The sequence below is a fragment of the Oncorhynchus kisutch genome, unplaced genomic scaffold (genome assembly GCF_002021735.2).
Source record: "Oncorhynchus kisutch isolate 150728-3 unplaced genomic scaffold, Okis_V2 Okis01b-Okis20b_hom, whole genome shotgun sequence".
NCBI lineage: Eukaryota > Metazoa > Chordata > Actinopteri > Salmoniformes > Salmonidae > Oncorhynchus > Oncorhynchus kisutch.
In genome coordinates, this window is record NW_022261978.1 from 10,141,531 (window position 1) to 10,159,270 (window position 17,740).

Below are 17,740 nucleotides of genomic sequence, written 5' to 3' on the forward strand. Positions count from 1 at the left end.
TCTCCCTTGCATGGGCGACATGAAAGTAAAAACCCTGAAATAAAGCAGAACATGTGATAGCTTGCGCAAACAAACTCAATAAAGATGGCAGTGGTGGGATTTGAACCCACGCCTCCTTAGAGACTGGAGCCTAAATCCAGCGCCTTAGACCGCTCGGCCACACTACCCAGCTCTGGCAAATATTCACACTTTCTCGTCAGTTACCTAGAGCGTCTGCACTCCCTTGTATTTAGTCTTCTTTTTCATTTTCTTCTTTAAAATCTTTATGTATCTCATGTTGCTCTTGCGTCCTTCATCTTTTTTTGATTCTCTTTTTAAAAATCTTAATTTATCTGATGTTGCTCTTTCTTCCATCGTATAAACTTAGAATTAGTTTCTGCTTTTATGTCTGAAGCAGATTGAATTAGAAAAACACGGCAGATAATTGCAATAACAGACGTGGGAATTAGGGTAAAGGCTGGATTCCCTTTATTTGTCCGGTGTCCTTGGTGGCCTTTTTGAAATTACATTACAGTTTTCTGTTGAGAAAAAGTTGCAGCGGTGGACTTTGAACCGACACCTCCGAAAGACTGGGTCCTTAAATCCAGTTCTCTGGACAGCTCGGCCACAGTACCCACTGTTAAAATGGACTGCTTGGTCGTCGCACAGACCATCACAACTTTCCTTTTTTCCAATCAAGGATTTGACATGAACAACCACCGGTAGGAGGTGCAACTGCCACCGCGGGGGCACAGGACTTGGTGGCTGGTTGGTTGAGGCGATGGACTACACTATTGAGTTGGAACCCCATCCGTGACACACAACATTGCTTCTTTTCTCCCTTGCATGGGCGACATGAAAGTAAAAACCCTGAAATAAAGCAGAACATGTGATAGCTTGCGCAAACAAACTCAATAAAGATGGCAGTGGTGGGATTTGAACCCACGCCTCCTTAGAGACTGGAGCCTAATCCAGCGCCTTAGACCGCTCGGCCACACTACCCAGCTCTGGCAAAGTATTCACACTTTCTCGTCAGTTACCTAGAGCGTCTGCACTCCCTTGTATTTAGTCTTCTTTTTCATTTTCTTCTTTAAAATCTTTATGTATCTCATGTTGCTCTTGCGTCCTTCATCTTTTTTTGATTCTCTTTTTAAAAATCTTAATTTATCTGATGTTGCTCTTTCTTCCATCGTATAAACTTAGAATTAGTTTCTGCTTTTATGTCTGAAGCAGATTGAATTAGAAAAACACGGCAGATAATTGCAATAACAGACGTGGGAATTAGGGTAAAGGCTGGATTCCCTTTATTTGTCCGGTGTCCTTGGTGGCCTTTTTGAAATTACATTACAGTTTTCTGTTGAGAAAAAGTTGCAGCGGTGGACTTTGAACCGACACCTCCGAAAGACTGGGTCCTTAAATCCAGTTCTCTGGACAGCTCGGCCACAGTACCCACTGTTAAAATGGACTGCTTGGTCGTCGCACAGACCATCACAACTTTCCTTTTTTCCAATCAAGGATTTGACGTGAACAACCACCGGTAGGAGGTGCAACTGCCACCGCGGGGGCACAGGACTTGGTGGCTGGTTGGTTGAGGCGATGGACTACACTATTGAGTTGGAACCCCATCCGTGACACACAACATTGCTTCTTTTCTCCCTTGCATGGGCGACATGAAAGTAAAAACCCTGAAATAAAGCAGAACATGTGATAGCTTGCGCAAACAAACTCAATAAAGATGGCAGTGGTGGGATTTGAACCCACGCCTCCTTAGAGACTGGAGCCTAAATCCAGCGCCTTAGACCGCTCGGCCACACTACCCAGCTCTGGCTAAATATTCACACTTTCTCGTCAGTTACCTAGAGCGTCTGCACTCCCTTGTATTTAAGTCTTCTTTTTCATTTTCTTCTTTAAAATCTTTATGTATCTCATGTTGCTCTTGCGTCCTTCATCTTTTTTTGATTCTCTTTTTAAAAATCTTAATTTATCTGATGTTGCTCTTTCTTCCATCGTATAAACTTAGAATTAGTTTCTGCTTTTATGTCTGAAGCAGATTGAATTAGAAAAACACGGCAGATAATTGCAATAACAGACGTGGGAATTAGGGTAAAGGCTGGATTCCCTTTATTTGTCCGGTGTCCTTGGTGGCCTTTTTGAAATTACATTACAGTTTTCTGTTGAGAAAAAGTTGCAGCGGTGGACTTTGAACCGACACCTCCGAAAGACTGGGTCCTTAAATCCAGTTCTCTGGACAGCTCGGCCACAGTACCCACTGTTAAAATGGACTGCTTGGTCATCGCACAGACCATCACAACTTTCCTTTTTTCCAATCAAGGATTTGACGTGAACAACCACCGGTAGGAGGTGCAACTGCCACCGCGGGGGCACAGGACTTGGTGGCTGGTTGGTTAGGCGATGGACTACACTATTGAGTTGGAACCCCATCCGTGACACACAACATTGCTTCTTTTCTCCCTTGCATGGGCGACATGAAAGTAAAAACCCTGAAATAAAGCAGAACATGTGATAGCTTGCGCAAACAAACTCAATAAAGATGGCAGTGGTGGGATTTGAACCCACGCCTCCTTAGAGACTGGAGCCTAAATCCAGCGCCTTAGACCGCTCGGCCACACTACCCAGCTCTGGCAAATATTCACACTTTCTCGTCAGTTACCTAGAGCGTCTGCACTCCCTTGTATTTAGTCTTCTTTTTCATTTTCTTCTTTAAAATCTTTATGTATCTCATGTTGCTCTTGCGTCCTTCATCTTTTTTTGATTCTCTTTTTAAAAATCTTAATTTATCTGATGTTGCTCTTTCTTCCATCATATAAACTTAGAATTAGTTTCTGCTTTTATGTCTGAAGCAGATTGAATTAGAAAAACACGGCAGATAATTGCAATAACAGACGTGGGAATTAGGGTAAAGGCTGGATTCCCTTTATTTGTCCGGTGTCCTTGGTGGCCTTTTTGAAATTACATTACAGTTTTCTGTTGAGAAAAAGTTGCAGCGGTGGACTTTGAACCGACACCTCCGAAAGACTGGGTCCTTAAATCCAGTTCTCTGGACAGCTCGGCCACAGTACCACTGTTAAAATGGACTGCTTGGTCGTCGCACAGACCATCACAACTTTCCTTTTTTCCAATCAAGGATTTGACGTGAACAACCACCGGTAGGAGGTGCAACTGCCACCGCGGGGGCACAGGACTTGGTGGCTGGTTGGTTAGGCGATGGACTACACTATTGAGTTGGAACCCCATCCGTGACACACAACATTGCTTCTTTTCTCCCTTGCATGGGCGACATGAAAGTAAAAACCCTGAAATAAAGCAGAACATGTGATAGCTTGCGCAAACAAACTCAATAAAGATGGCAGTGGTGGGATTTGAACCCACGCCTCCTTAGAGACTGGAGCCTAAATCCAGCGCCTTAGACCGCTCGGCCACACTACCCAGCTCTGGCTAAAGTATTCACACTTTCTCGTCAGTTACCTAGAGCGTCTGCACTCCCTTGTATTTAGTCTTCTTTTTCATTTTCTTCTTTAAAATCTTTATGTATCTCATGTTGCTCTTGCGTCCTTCATCTTTTTTGATTCTCTTTTTAAAAATCTTAATTTATCTGATGTTGCTCTTTCTTCCATCGTATAAACTTAGAATTAGTTTCTGCTTTTATGTCTGAAGCAGATTGAATTAGAAAAACACGGCAGATAATTGCAATAACAGACGTGGGAATTAGGGTAAAGGCTGGATTCCCTTTATTTGTCCGGTGTCCTTGGTGGCCTTTTTGAAATTACATTACAGTTTTCTGTTGAGAAAAAGTTGCAGCGGTGGACTTTGAACCGACACCTCCGAAAGACTGGGTCCTTAAATCCAGTTCTCTGGACAGCTCGGCCACAGTACCACTGTTAAAATGGACTGCTTGGTCGTCGCACAGACCATCACAACTTTCCTTTTTTCCAATCAAGGATTTGACATGAACAACCACCGGTAGGAGGTGCAACTGCCACCGCGGGGGCACAGGACTTGGTGGCTGGTTGGTTAGGCGATGGACTACACTATTGAGTTGGAACCCCATCCGTGACACACAACATTGCTTCTTTTCTCCCTTGCATGGGCGACATGAAAGTAAAAACCCTGAAATAAAGCAGAACATGTGATAGCTTGCGCAAACAAACTCAATAAAGATGGCAGTGGTGGGATTTGAACCCACGCCTCCTTAGAGACTGGAGCCTAAATCCAGCGCCTTAGACCGCTCGGCCACACTACCCAGCTCTGGCAAATATTCACACTTTCTCGTCAGTTACCTAGAGCGTCTGCACTCCCTTGTATTTAGTCTTCTTTTTCATTTTCTTCTTTAAAATCTTTATGTATCTCATGTTGCTCTTGCGTCCTTCATCTTTTTTTGATTCTCTTTTTAAAAATCTTAATTTATCTGATGTTGCTCTTTCTTCCATCGTATAAACTTAGAATTAGTTTCTGCTTTTATGTCTGAAGCAGATTGAATTAGAAAAACACGGCAGATAATTGCAATAACAGACGTGGGAATTAGGGTAAAGGCTGGATTCCCTTTATTTGTCCGGTGTCCTTGGTGGCCTTTTTGAAATTACATTACAGTTTTCTGTTGAGAAAAAGTTGCAGCGGTGGACTTTGAACCGACACCTCCGAAAGACTGGGTCCTTAAATCCAGTTCTCTGGACAGCTCGGCCACAGTACCCACTGTTAAAATGGACTGCTTGGTCATCGCACAGACCATCACAACTTTCCTTTTTTCCAATCAAGGATTTGACGTGAACAACCACCGGTAGGAGGTGCAACTGCCACCGCGGGGGCACAGGACTTGGTGGCTGGTTGGTTAGGCGATGGACTACACTATTGAGTTGGAACCCCATCCGGGACACACAACATTGCTTCTTTTCTCCCTTGCATGGGCGACATGAAAGTAAAAACCCTGAAATAAAGCAGAACATGTGATAGCTTGCGCAAACAAACTCAATAAAGATGGCAGTGGTGGGATTTGAACCCACGCCTCCTTAGAGACTGGAGCCTAAATCCAGCGCCTTAGACCGCTCGGCCACACTACCCAGCTCTGGCAAAGTATTCACACTTTCTCGTCAGTTACCTAGAGCGTCTGCACTCCCTTGTATTTTAGTCTTCTTTTTCATTTTCTTCTTTAAAATCTTTATGTATCTCATGTTGCTCTTGCGTCCTTCATCTTTTTTTGATTCTCTTTTTAAAAATCTTAATTTATCTGATGTTGCTCTTTCTTCCATCGTATAAACTTAGAATTAGTTTCTGCTTTTATGTCTGAAGCAGATTGAATTAGAAAAACACGGCAGATAATTGCAATAACAGACGTGGGAATTAGGGTAAAGGCTGGATTCCCTTTATTTGTCCGGTGTCCTTGGTGGCCTTTTTGAAATTACATTACAGTTTTCTGTTGAGAAAAAGTTGCAGCGGTGGACTTTGAACCGACACCTCCGAAAGACTGGGTCCTTAAATCCAGTTCTCTGGACAGCTCGGCCACAGTACCCACTGTTAAAATGGACTGCTTGGTCGTCGCACAGACCATCACAACTTTCCTTTTTTCCAATCAAGGATTTGACGTGAACAACCACCGGTAGGAGGTGCAACTGCCACCGCGGGGGCACAGGACTTGGTGGCTGGTTGGTTAGGCGATGGACTACACTATTGAGTTGGAACCCCATCCGTGACACACAACATTGCTTCTTTTCTCCCTTGCATGGGCGACATGAAAGTAAAAACCCTGAAATAAAGCAGAACATGTGATAGCTTGCGCAAACAAACTCAATAAAGATGGCAGTGGTGGGATTTGAACCCACGCCTCCTTAGAGACTGGAGCCTAAATCCAGCGCCTTAGACCGCTCGGCCACACTACCCAGCTCTGGCAAATATTCACACTTTCTCGTCAGTTACCTAGAGCGTCTGCACTCCCTTGTATTTAGTCTTCTTTTTCATTTTCTTCTTTAAAATCTTTATGTATCTCATGTTGCTCTTGCGTCCTTCATCTTTTTTTGATTCTCTTTTTAAAAATCTTAATTTATCTGATGTTGCTCTTTCTTCCATCATATAAACTTAGAATTAGTTTCTGCTTTTATGTCTGAAGCAGATTGAATTAGAAAAACACGGCAGATAATTGCAATAACAGACGTGGGAATTAGGGTAAAGGCTGGATTCCCTTTATTTGTCCGGTGTCCTTGGTGGCCTTTTTGAAATTACATTACAGTTTTCTGTTGAGAAAAAGTTGCAGCGGTGGACTTTGAACCGACACCTCCGAAAGACTGGGTCCTTAAATCCAGTTCTCTGGACAGCTCGGCCACAGTACCCACTGTTAAAATGGACTGCTTGGTCGTCGCACAGACCATCACAACTTTCCTTTTTTCCAATCAAGGATTTGACGTGAACAACCACCGGTAGGAGGTGCAACTGCCACCGCGGGGGCACAGGAATTGGTGGCTGGTTGGTTGAGGCGATGGACTACACTATTGAGTTGGAACCCCATCCGTGACACACAACATTGCTTCTTTTCTCCCTTGCATGGGCGACATGAAAGTAAAAACCCTGAAATAAAGCAGAACATGTGATAGCTTGCGCAAACAAACTCAATAAAGATGGCAGTGGTGGGATTTGAACCCACGCCTCCTTAGAGACTGGAGCCTAAATCCAGCGCCTTAGACCGCTCGGCCACACTACCCAGCTCTGGCTAAATATTCACACTTTCTCGTCAGTTACCTAGAGCGTCTGCACTCCCTTGTATTTAAGTCTTCTTTTTCATTTTCTTCTTTAAAATCTTTATGTATCTCATGTTGCTCTTGCGTCCTTCATCTTTTTTTGATTCTCTTTTTAAAAATCTTAATTTATCTGATGTTGCTCTTTCTTCCATCGTATAAACTTAGAATTAGTTTCTGCTTTTATGTCTGAAGCAGATTGAATTAGAAAAACACGGCAGATAATTGCAATAACAGACGTGGGAATTAGGGTAAAGGCTGGATTCCCTTTATTTGTCCGGTGTCCTTGGTGGCCTTTTTGAAATTACATTACAGTTTTCTGTTGAGAAAAAGTTGCAGCGGTGGACTTTGAACCGACACCTCCGAAAGACTGGGTCCTTAAATCCAGTTCTCTGGACAGCTCGGCCACAGTACCAACTGTTAAAATGGACTGCTGGGTCGTCGCACAGACCATCACAACTTTCCTTTTTTCCAATCAAGGATTTGACGTGAACAACCACCGGTAGGAGGTGCAACTGCCACCGCGGGGGCACAGGAATTGGTGGCTGGTTGGTTGAGGCGATGGACTACACTATTGAGTTGGAACCCCATCCGTGACACACAACATTGCTTCTTTTCTCCCTTGCATGGGCGACATGAAAGTAAAAACCCTGAAATAAAGCAGAACATGTGATAGCTTGCGCAAACAAACTCAATAAAGATGGCAGTGGTGGGATTTGAACCCACGCCTCCTTAGAGACTGGAGCCTAAATCCAGCGCCTTAGACCGCTCGGCCACACTACCCAGCTCTGGCTAAATATTCACACTTTCTCGTCAGTTACCTAGAGCGTCTGCACTCCCTTGTATTTAAGTCTTCTTTTTCATTTTCTTCTTTAAAATCTTTATGTATCTCATGTTGCTCTTGCGTCCTTCATCTTTTTTTGATTCTCTTTTTAAAAATCTTAATTTATCTGATGTTGCTCTTTCTTCCATCATATAAACTTAGAATTAGTTTCTGCTTTTATGTCTGAAGCAGATTGAATTAGAAAAACACGGCAGATAATTGCAATAACAGACGTGGGAATTAGGGTAAAGGCTGGATTCCCTTTATTTGTCCGGTGTCCTTGGTGGCCTTTTTGAAATTACATTACAGTTTTCTGTTGAGAAAAAGTTGCAGCGGTGGACTTTGAACCGACACCTCCGAAAGACTGGGTCCTTAAATCCAGTTCTCTGGACAGCTCGGCCACAGTACCAACTGTTAAAATGGACTGCTGGGTCGTCGCACAGACCATCACAACTTTCCTTTTTTCCAATCAAGGATTTGACATGAACAACCACCGGTAGGAGGTGCAACTGCCACCGCGGGGGCACAGGAATTGGTGGCTGGTTGGTTGAGGCGATGGACTACACTATTGAGTTGGAACCCCATCCGTGACACACAACATTGCTTCTTTTCTCCCTTGCATGGGCGACATGAAAGTAAAAACCCTGAAATAAAGCAGAACATGTGATAGCTTGCGCAAACAAACTCAATAAAGATGGCAGTGGTGGGATTTGAACCCACGCCTCCTTAGAGACTGGAGCCTAAATCCAGCGCCTTAGACCGCTCGGCCACACTACCCAGCTCTGGCTAAATATTCACACTTTCTCGTCAGTTACCTAGAGCGTCTGCACTCCCTTGTATTTAGTCTTCTTTTTCATTTTCTTCTTTAAAATCTTTATGTATCTCATGTTGCTCTTGCGTCCTTCATCTTTTTTTGATTCTCTTTTTAAAAATCTTAATTTATCTGATGTTGCTCTTTCTTCCATCGTATAAACTTAGAATTAGTTTCTGCTTTTATGTCTGAAGCAGATTGAATTAGAAAAACACGGCAGATAATTGCAATAACAGACGTGGGAATTAGGGTAAAGGCTGGATTCCCTTTATTTGTCCGGTGTCCTTGGTGGCCTTTTTGAAATTACATTACAGTTTTCTGTTGAGAAAAAGTTGCAGCGGTGGACTTTGAACCGACACCACCGAAAGACTGGGTCCTTAAATCCAGTTCTCTGGACAGCTCGGCCACAGTACCAACTGTTAAAATGGACTGCTGGGTCGTCGCACAAACCATCACAACTTTCCTTTTTTCCAATCAAGGATTTGACATGAACAACCACCGTAGGAGGTGCAACTGCCACCGCGGGGGCACAGGAATTGGTGGCTGGTTGGTTGAGGCGATGGACTACACTATGAGTTGGAACCCCATCCGTGACACACAACATTGCTTCTTTTTCCCTTGCATGGCGACATGAAAGTAAAAACCTTGAAATAAAGCAGAACATGTGATAGCTTGCGCAAACAAACTCAAAAGATGGCAGTGGTGGATTTGAACCCACGCTCTTAGAGCTGGGTAGTGTGGGCCGAGCGGTCTAAGGCGCTGGATTTAGGCCTCCAGTCTCTAAGGAGGCGTGGGTTCAAATCCCACCACTGCCATCTTTTTGAGTTTGTTTGCGCAAGCTATCACATGTTCTGCTTTATTTCAGGGTTTTTACTTTCATGTCGCCCATGCAAGGGAGAAAAGAAGCAATGTTGTGTGTCACGGATGGGGTTCCAACTCAATAGTGTAGTCCATCGCCTCAACCAACCAGCCACCAATTCCTGTGCCCCCGCGGTGGCAGTTGCACCTCCTACCGGTGGTTGTTCATGTCAAATCCTTGATTGGAAAAAAGGAAAGTTGTGATGGTCTGTGCGACGACCCAGCAGTCCATTTTAACAGTTGGTACTGTGGCCGAGCTGTCCAGAGAACTGGATTTAAGGACCCAGTCTTTCGGAGGTGTCGGTTCAAAGTCCACCGCTGCAACTTTTTCTCAACAGAAAACTGTAATGTAATTTCAAAAAGGCCACCAAGGACACCGGACAAATAAAGGGAATCCAGCCTTTACCCTAATTCCCACGTCTGTTATTGCAATTATCTGCCGTGTTTTTCTAATTCAATCTGCTTCAGACATAAAAGCAGAAACTAATTCTAAGTTTATATGATGGAAGAAAGAGCAACATCAGATAAATTAAGATTTTTAAAAAGAGAATCAAAAAAAGATGAAGGACGCAAGAGCAACATGAGATACATAAAGATTTTAAAGAAGAAAATGAAAAAGAAGACTTAAATACAAGGGAGTGCAGACGCTCTAGGTAACTGACGAGAAAGTGTGAATATTTAGCCAGAGCTGGGTAGTGTGGCCGAGCGGTCTAAGGCGCTGGATTTAGGCTCCAGTCTCTAAGGAGGCGTGGGTTCAAATCCCACCACTGCCATCTTTATTGAGTTTGTTTGCGCAAGCTATCACATGTTCTGCTTTATTTCAGGGTTTTTACTTTCATGTCGCCCATGCAAGGGAGAAAAGAAGCAATGTTGTGTGTCACGGATGGGGTTCCAACTCAATAGTGTAGTCCATCGCCTCAACCAACCAGCCACCAATTCCTGTGCCCCCGCGGTGGCAGTTGCACCTCCTACCGGTGGTTGTTCATGTCAAATCCTTGATTGGAAAAAAGGAAAGTTGTGATGGTCTGTGCGACGACCCAGCAGTCCATTTTAACAGTGGGTACTGTGGCCGAGCTGTCCAGAGAACTGGATTTAAGGACCCAGTCTTTCGGAGGTGTCGGTTCAAAGTCCACCGCTGCAACTTTTTCTCAACAGAAAACTGTAATGTAATTTCAAAAAGGCCACCAAGGACACCGGACAAATAAAGGGAATCCAGCCTTTACCCTAATTCCCACGTCTGTTATTGCAATTATCTGCCGTGTTTTTCTAATTCAATCTGCTTCAGACATAAAAGCAGAAACTAATTCTAAGTTTATACGATGGAAGAAAGAGCAACATCAGATAAATTAAGATTTTTAAAAAGAGAATCAAAAAAAGATGAAGGACGCAAGAGCAACATGAGATACATAAAGATTTTAAAGAAGAAAATGAAAAAGAAGACTAAATACAAGGGAGTGCAGACGCTCTAGGTAACTGACGAGAAAGTGTGAATATTTAGCCAGAGCTGGGTAGTGTGGCCGAGCGGTCTAAGGCGCTGGATTTAGGCTCCAGTCTCTAAGGAGGCGTGGGTTCAAATCCCACCACTGCCATCTTTATTGAGTTTGTTTGCGCAAGCTATCACATGTTCTGCTTTATTTCAGGGTTTTTACTTTCATGTCGCCCATGCAAGGGAGAAAAGAAGCAATGTTGTGTGTCACGGATGGGGTTCCAACTCAATAGTGTAGTCCATCGCCTCAACCAACCAGCCACCAATTCCTGTGCCCCCGCGGTGGCAGTTGCACCTCCTACCGGTGGTTGTTCACGTCAAATCCTTGATTGGAAAAAAGGAAAGTTGTGATGGTCTGTGCGACGACCCAGCAGTCCATTTTAACAGTTGGTACTGTGGCCGAGCTGTCCAGAGAACTGGATTTAAGGACCCAGTCTTTCGGAGGTGTCGGTTCAAAGTCCACCGCTGCAACTTTTTCTCAACAGAAAACTGTAATGTAATTTCAAAAAGGCCACCAAGGACACCGGACAAATAAAGGGAATCCAGCCTTTACCCTAATTCCCACGTCTGTTATTGCAATTATCTGCCGTGTTTTTCTAATTCAATCTGCTTCAGACATAAAAGCAGAAACTAATTCTAAGTTTATATGATGGAAGAAAGAGCAACATCAGATAAATTAAGATTTTTAAAAAGAGAATCAAAAAAAGATGAAGGACGCAAGAGCAACATGAGATACATAAAGATTTTAAAGAAGAAAATGAAAAAGAAGACTAAATACAAGGGAGTGCAGACGCTCTAGGTAACTGACGAGAAAGTGTGAATATTTAGCCAGAGCTGGGTAGTGTGGCCGAGCGGTCTAAGGCGCTGGATTTAGGCTCCAGTCTCTAAGGAGGCGTGGGTTCAAATCCCACCACTGCCATCTTTATTGAGTTTGTTTGCGCAAGCTATCACATGTTCTGCTTTATTTCAGGGTTTTTACTTTCATGTCGCCCATGCAAGGGAGAAAAGAAGCAATGTTGTGTGTCACGGATGGGGTTCCAACTCAATAGTGTAGTCCATCGCCTCAACCAACCAGCCACCAATTCCTGTGCCCCCGCGGTGGCAGTTGCACCTCCTACCGGTGGTTGTTCATGTCAAATCCTTGATTGGAAAAAAGGAAAGTTGTGATGGTCTGTGCGACGACCCAGCAGTCCATTTTAACAGTTGGTACTGTGGCCGAGCTGTCCAGAGAACTGGATTTAAGGACCCAGTCTTTCGGAGGTGTCGGTTCAAAGTCCACCGCTGCAACTTTTTCTCAACAGAAAACTGTAATGTAATTTCAAAAAGGCCACCAAGGACACCGGACAAATAAAGGGAATCCAGCCTTTACCCTAATTCCCACGTCTGTTATTGCAATTATCTGCCGTGTTTTTCTAATTCAATCTGCTTCAGACATAAAAGCAGAAACTAATTCTAAGTTTATATGATGGAAGAAAGAGCAACATCAGATAAATTAAGATTTTTAAAAAGAGAATCAAAAAAAGATGAAGGACGCAAGAGCAACATGAGATACATAAAGATTTTAAAGAAGAAAATGAAAAAGAAGACTTAAATACAAGGGAGTGCAGACGCTCTAGGTAACTGACGAGAAAGTGTGAATATTTAGCCAGAGCTGGGTAGTGTGGCCGAGCGGTCTAAGGCGCTGGATTTAGGCTCCAGTCTCTAAGGAGGCGTGGGTTCAAATCCCACCACTGCCATCTTTATTGAGTTTGTTTGCGCAAGCTATCACATGTTCTGCTTTATTTCAGGGTTTTTACTTTCATGTCGCCCATGCAAGGGAGAAAAGAAGCAATGTTGTGTGTCACGGATGGGGTTCCAACTCAATAGTGTAGTCCATCGCCTCAACCAACCAGCCACCAATTCCTGTGCCCCCGCGGTGGCAGTTGCACCTCCTACCGGTGGTTGTTCACGTCAAATCCTTGATTGGAAAAAAGGAAAGTTGTGATGGTCTGTGCGACGACCCAGCAGTCCATTTTAACAGTTGGTACTGTGGCCGAGCTGTCCAGAGAACTGGATTTAAGGACCCAGTCTTTCGGAGGTGTCGGTTCAAAGTCCACCGCTGCAACTTTTTCTCAACAGAAAACTGTAATGTAATTTCAAAAAGGCCACCAAGGACACCGGACAAATAAAGGGAATCCAGCCTTTACCCTAATTCCCACGTCTGTTATTGCAATTATCTGCCGTGTTTTTCTAATTCAATCTGCTTCAGACATAAAAGCAGAAACTAATTCTAAGTTTATATGATGGAAGAAAGAGCAACATCAGATAAATTAAGATTTTTAAAAAGAGAATCAAAAAAAGATGAAGGACGCAAGAGCAACATGAGATACATAAAGATTTTAAAGAAGAAAATGAAAAAGAAGACTTAAATACAAGGGAGTGCAGACGCTCTAGGTAACTGACGAGAAAGTGTGAATATTTAGCCAGAGCTGGGTAGTGTGGCCGAGCGGTCTAAGGCGCTGGATTTAGGCTCCAGTCTCTAAGGAGGCGTGGGTTCAAATCCCACCACTGCCATCTTTATTGAGTTTGTTTGCGCAAGCTATCACATGTTCTGCTTTATTTCAGGGTTTTTACTTTCATGTCGCCCATGCAAGGGAGAAAAGAAGCAATGTTGTGTGTCACGGATGGGGTTCCAACTCAATAGTGTAGTCCATCGCCTCAACCAACCAGCCACCAATTCCTGTGCCCCCGCGGTGGCAGTTGCACCTCCTACCGGTGGTTGTTCACGTCAAATCCTTGATTGGAAAAAAGGAAAGTTGTGATGGTCTGTGCGACGACCCAGCAGTCCATTTTAACAGTTGGTACTGTGGCCGAGCTGTCCAGAGAACTGGATTTAAGGACCCAGTCTTTCGGAGGTGTCGGTTCAAAGTCCACCGCTGCAACTTTTTCTCAACAGAAAACTGTAATGTAATTTCAAAAAGGCCACCAAGGACACCGGACAAATAAAGGGAATCCAGCCTTTACCCTAATTCCCACGTCTGTTATTGCAATTATCTGCCGTGTTTTTCTAATTCAATCTGCTTCAGACATAAAAGCAGAAACTAATTGTAAGTTTATATGATGGAAGAAAGAGCAACATCAGATAAATTAAGATTTTTAAAAAGAGAATCAAAAAAAGATGAAGGACGCAAGAGCAACATGAGATACATAAAGATTTTAAAGAAGAAAATGAAAAAGAAGACTTAAATACAAGGGAGTGCAGACGCTCTAGGTAACTGACGAGAAAGTGTGAATATTTAGCCAGAGCTGGGTAGTGTGGCCGAGCGGTCTAAGGCGCTGGATTTAGGCTCCAGTCTCTAAGGAGGCGTGGGTTCAAATCCCACCACTGCCATCTTTATTGAGTTTGTTTGCGCAAGCTATCACATGTTCTGCTTTATTTCAGGGTTTTTACTTTCATGTCGCCCATGCAAGGGAGAAAGAAGCAATGTTGTGTGTCACGGATGGGGTTCCAACTCAATAGTGTAGTCCATCGCCTCAACCAACCAGCCACCAATTCCTGTGCCCCCGCGGTGGCAGTTGCACCTCCTACCGGTGGTTGTTCACGTCAAATCCTTGATTGGAAAAAAGGAAAGTTGTGATGGTCTGTGCGACGACCCAGCAGTCCATTTTAACAGTTGGTACTGTGGCCGAGCTGTCCAGAGAACTGGATTTAAGGACCCAGTCTTTCGGAGGTGTCGGTTCAAAGTCCACCGCTGCAACTTTTTCTCAACAGAAAACTGTAATGTAATTTCAAAAAGGCCACCAAGGACACCGGACAAATAAAGGGAATCCAGCCTTTACCCTAATTCCCACGTCTGTTATTGCAATTATCTGCCGTGTTTTTCTAATTCAATCTGCTTCAGACATAAAAGCAGAAACTAATTGTAAGTTTATATGATGGAAGAAAGAGCAACATCAGATAAATTAAGATTTTTAAAAAGAGAATCAAAAAAAGATGAAGGACGCAAGAGCAACATGAGATACATAAAGATTTTAAAGAAGAAAATGAAAAAGAAGACTTAAATACAAGGGAGTGCAGACGCTCTAGGTAACTGACGAGAAAGTGTGAATATTTAGCCAGAGCTGGGTAGTGTGGCCGAGCGGTCTAAGGCGCTGGATTTAGGCTCCAGTCTCTAAGGAGGCGTGGGTTCAAATCCCACCACTGCCATCTTTATTGAGTTTGTTTGCGCAAGCTATCACATGTTCTGCTTTATTTCAGGGTTTTTACTTTCATGTCGCCCATGCAAGGGAGAAAAGAAGCAATGTTGTGTGTCACGGATGGGGTTCCAACTCAATAGTGTAGTCCATCGCCTCAACCAACCAGCCACCAATTCCTGTGCCCCCGCGGTGGCAGTTGCACCTCCTACCGGTGGTTGTTCACGTCAAATCCTTGATTGGAAAAAAGGAAAGTTGTGATGGTCTGTGCGACGACCCAGCAGTCCATTTTAACAGTTGGTACTGTGGCCGAGCTGTCCAGAGAACTGGATTTAAGGACCCAGTCTTTCGGAGGTGTCGGTTCAAAGTCCACCGCTGCAACTTTTTCTCAACAGAAAACTGTAATGTAATTTCAAAAAGGCCACCAAGGACACCGGACAAATAAAGGGAATCCAGCCTTTACCCTAATTCCCACGTCTGTTATTGCAATTATCTGCCGTGTTTTTCTAATTCAATCTGCTTCAGACATAAAAGCAGAAACTAATTGTAAGTTTATATGATGGAAGAAAGAGCAACATCAGATAAATTAAGATTTTTAAAAAGAGAATCAAAAAAAGATGAAGGACGCAAGAGCAACATGAGATACATAAAGATTTTAAAGAAGAAAATGAAAAAGAAGACTTAAATACAAGGGAGTGCAGACGCTCTAGGTAACTGACGAGAAAGTGTGAATATTTAGCCAGAGCTGGGTAGTGTGGCCGAGCGGTCTAAGGCGCTGGATTAGGCTCCAGTCTCTAAGGAGGCGTGGGTTCAAATCCCACCACTGCCATCTTTATTGAGTTTGTTTGCGCAAGCTATCACATGTTCTGCTTTATTTCAGGGTTTTTACTTTCATGTCGCCCATGCAAGGGAGAAAAGAAGCAATGTTGTGTGTCACGGATGGGGTTCCAACTCAATAGTGTAGTCCATCGCCTCAACCAACCAGCCACCAATTCCTGTGCCCCCGCGGTGGCAGTTGCACCTCCTACCGGTGGTTGTTCACGTCAAATCCTTGATTGGAAAAAAGGAAAGTTGTGATGGTCTGTGCGACGACCCAGCAGTCCATTTTAACAGTTGGTACTGTGGCCGAGCTGTCCAGAGAACTGGATTTAAGGACCCAGTCTTTCGGAGGTGTCGGTTCAAAGTCCACCGCTGCAACTTTTTCTCAACAGAAAACTGTAATGTAATTTCAAAAAGGCCACCAAGGACACCGGACAAATAAAGGGAATCCAGCCTTTACCCTAATTCCCACGTCTGTTATTGCAATTATCTGCCGTGTTTTTCTAATTCAATCTGCTTCAGACATAAAAGCAGAAACTAATTGTAAGTTTATATGATGGAAGAAAGAGCAACATCAGATAAATTAAGATTTTTAAAAAGAGAATCAAAAAAAGATGAAGGACGCAAGAGCAACATGAGATACATAAAGATTTTAAAGAAGAAAATGAAAAAGAAGACTTAAATACAAGGGAGTGCAGACGCTCTAGGTAACTGACGAGAAAGTGTGAATATTTAGCCAGAGCTGGGTAGTGTGGCCGAGCGGTCTAAGGCGCTGGATTTAGGCTCCAGTCTCTAAGGAGGCGTGGGTTCAAATCCCACCACTGCCATCTTTATTGAGTTTGTTTGCGCAAGCTATCACATGTTCTGCTTTATTTCAGGGTTTTTACTTTCATGTCGCCCATGCAAGGGAGAAAAGAAGCAATGTTGTGTGTCACGGATGGGGTTCCAACTCAATAGTGTAGTCCATCGCCTCAACCAACCAGCCACCAATTCCTGTGCCCCCGCGGTGGCAGTTGCACCTCCTACCGGTGGTTGTTCACGTCAAATCCTTGATTGGAAAAAAGGAAAGTTGTGATGGTCTGTGCGACGACCCAGCAGTCCATTTTAACAGTTGGTACTGTGGCCGAGCTGTCCAGAGAACTGGATTTAAGGACCCAGTCTTTCGGAGGTGTCGGTTCAAAGTCCACCGCTGCAACTTTTTCTCAACAGAAAACTGTAATGTAATTTCAAAAAGGCCACCAAGGACACCGGACAAATAAAGGGAATCCAGCCTTTACCCTAATTCCCACGTCTGTTATTGCAATTATCTGCCGTGTTTTTCTAATTCAATCTGCTTCAGACATAAAAGCAGAAACTAATTGTAAGTTTATATGATGGAAGAAAGAGCAACATCAGATAAATTAAGATTTTTAAAAAGAGAATCAAAAAAAGATGAAGGACGCAAGAGCAACATGAGATACATAAAGATTTTAAAGAAGAAAATGAAAAAGAAGACTTAAATACAAGGGAGTGCAGACGCTCTAGGTAACTGACGAGAAAGTGTGAATATTTAGCCAGAGCTGGGTAGTGTGGCCGAGCGGTCTAAGGCGCTGGATTTAGGCTCCAGTCTCTAAGGAGGCGTGGGTTCAAATCCCACCACTGCCATCTTTATTGAGTTTGTTTGCGCAAGCTATCACATGTTCTGCTTTATTTCAGGGTTTTTACTTTCATGTCGCCCATGCAAGGGAGAATAGAAGCAATGTTGTGTGTCACGGATGGGGTTCCAACTCAATAGTGTAGTCCATCGCCTCAACCAACCAGCCACCAATTCCTGTGCCCCCGCGGTGGCAGTTGCACCTCCTACCGGTGGTTGTTCACGTCAAATCCTTGATTGGAAAAAAGGAAAGTTGTGATGGTCTGTGCGACGACCCAGCAGTCCATTTTAACAGTTGGTACTGTGGCCGAGCTGTCCAGAGAACTGGATTTAAGGACCCAGTCTTTCGGAGGTGTCGGTTCAAAGTCCACCGCTGCAACTTTTTCTCAACAGAAAACTGTAATGTAATTTCAAAAAG

The 17,740-nt window shown here is 43.7% G+C and overlaps 20 non-coding genes across 20 annotated transcripts; 10 read left to right on the forward strand and 10 right to left on the reverse strand.

The window, feature by feature from the left end:
* Positions 1–85: 85 nt before the first annotated feature.
* Positions 86–167, reverse strand: trnal-uag (transfer RNA leucine (anticodon UAG)). Its single transcript has one exon. It is a non-coding gene; the product is annotated as a tRNA-Leu (tRNA).
* Positions 168–1,715: 1,548 nt separating this feature from the next.
* On the reverse strand, positions 1,716–1,797 carry trnal-uag (transfer RNA leucine (anticodon UAG)). The gene has a single exon. It is a non-coding gene; the product is annotated as a tRNA-Leu (tRNA).
* A 734-nt stretch (positions 1,798–2,531) lies between these two features.
* On the reverse strand, positions 2,532–2,613 carry trnal-uag (transfer RNA leucine (anticodon UAG)). Its single transcript has one exon. It is a non-coding gene; the product is annotated as a tRNA-Leu (tRNA).
* Positions 2,614–3,344: 731 nt separating this feature from the next.
* On the reverse strand, positions 3,345–3,426 carry trnal-uag (transfer RNA leucine (anticodon UAG)). Its single transcript has one exon. It is a non-coding gene; the product is annotated as a tRNA-Leu (tRNA).
* Positions 3,427–4,158: 732 nt separating this feature from the next.
* Positions 4,159–4,240, reverse strand: trnal-uag (transfer RNA leucine (anticodon UAG)). Its single transcript has one exon. It is a non-coding gene; the product is annotated as a tRNA-Leu (tRNA).
* A 732-nt stretch (positions 4,241–4,972) lies between these two features.
* trnal-uag (transfer RNA leucine (anticodon UAG)) lies at positions 4,973–5,054 on the reverse strand. Its single transcript has one exon. It is a non-coding gene; the product is annotated as a tRNA-Leu (tRNA).
* A 734-nt stretch (positions 5,055–5,788) lies between these two features.
* Positions 5,789–5,870, reverse strand: trnal-uag (transfer RNA leucine (anticodon UAG)). The gene has a single exon. It is a non-coding gene; the product is annotated as a tRNA-Leu (tRNA).
* Positions 5,871–6,603: 733 nt separating this feature from the next.
* trnal-uag (transfer RNA leucine (anticodon UAG)) lies at positions 6,604–6,685 on the reverse strand. The gene has a single exon. It is a non-coding gene; the product is annotated as a tRNA-Leu (tRNA).
* A 735-nt stretch (positions 6,686–7,420) lies between these two features.
* On the reverse strand, positions 7,421–7,502 carry trnal-uag (transfer RNA leucine (anticodon UAG)). Its single transcript has one exon. It is a non-coding gene; the product is annotated as a tRNA-Leu (tRNA).
* Positions 7,503–8,237: 735 nt separating this feature from the next.
* trnal-uag (transfer RNA leucine (anticodon UAG)) lies at positions 8,238–8,319 on the reverse strand. The gene has a single exon. It is a non-coding gene; the product is annotated as a tRNA-Leu (tRNA).
* Positions 8,320–9,084: 765 nt separating this feature from the next.
* trnal-uag (transfer RNA leucine (anticodon UAG)) lies at positions 9,085–9,168 on the forward strand. The gene has a single exon. It is a non-coding gene; the product is annotated as a tRNA-Leu (tRNA).
* Positions 9,169–9,902: 734 nt separating this feature from the next.
* Positions 9,903–9,984, forward strand: trnal-uag (transfer RNA leucine (anticodon UAG)). The gene has a single exon. It is a non-coding gene; the product is annotated as a tRNA-Leu (tRNA).
* A 734-nt stretch (positions 9,985–10,718) lies between these two features.
* trnal-uag (transfer RNA leucine (anticodon UAG)) lies at positions 10,719–10,800 on the forward strand. The gene has a single exon. It is a non-coding gene; the product is annotated as a tRNA-Leu (tRNA).
* A 734-nt stretch (positions 10,801–11,534) lies between these two features.
* Positions 11,535–11,616, forward strand: trnal-uag (transfer RNA leucine (anticodon UAG)). Its single transcript has one exon. It is a non-coding gene; the product is annotated as a tRNA-Leu (tRNA).
* A 735-nt stretch (positions 11,617–12,351) lies between these two features.
* On the forward strand, positions 12,352–12,433 carry trnal-uag (transfer RNA leucine (anticodon UAG)). Its single transcript has one exon. It is a non-coding gene; the product is annotated as a tRNA-Leu (tRNA).
* A 735-nt stretch (positions 12,434–13,168) lies between these two features.
* trnal-uag (transfer RNA leucine (anticodon UAG)) lies at positions 13,169–13,250 on the forward strand. Its single transcript has one exon. It is a non-coding gene; the product is annotated as a tRNA-Leu (tRNA).
* Positions 13,251–13,985: 735 nt separating this feature from the next.
* On the forward strand, positions 13,986–14,067 carry trnal-uag (transfer RNA leucine (anticodon UAG)). The gene has a single exon. It is a non-coding gene; the product is annotated as a tRNA-Leu (tRNA).
* Positions 14,068–14,801: 734 nt separating this feature from the next.
* trnal-uag (transfer RNA leucine (anticodon UAG)) lies at positions 14,802–14,883 on the forward strand. Its single transcript has one exon. It is a non-coding gene; the product is annotated as a tRNA-Leu (tRNA).
* A 1,551-nt stretch (positions 14,884–16,434) lies between these two features.
* On the forward strand, positions 16,435–16,516 carry trnal-uag (transfer RNA leucine (anticodon UAG)). Its single transcript has one exon. It is a non-coding gene; the product is annotated as a tRNA-Leu (tRNA).
* A 735-nt stretch (positions 16,517–17,251) lies between these two features.
* trnal-uag (transfer RNA leucine (anticodon UAG)) lies at positions 17,252–17,333 on the forward strand. The gene has a single exon. It is a non-coding gene; the product is annotated as a tRNA-Leu (tRNA).
* The last annotated feature ends 407 nt before the right edge of the window (positions 17,334–17,740 follow it).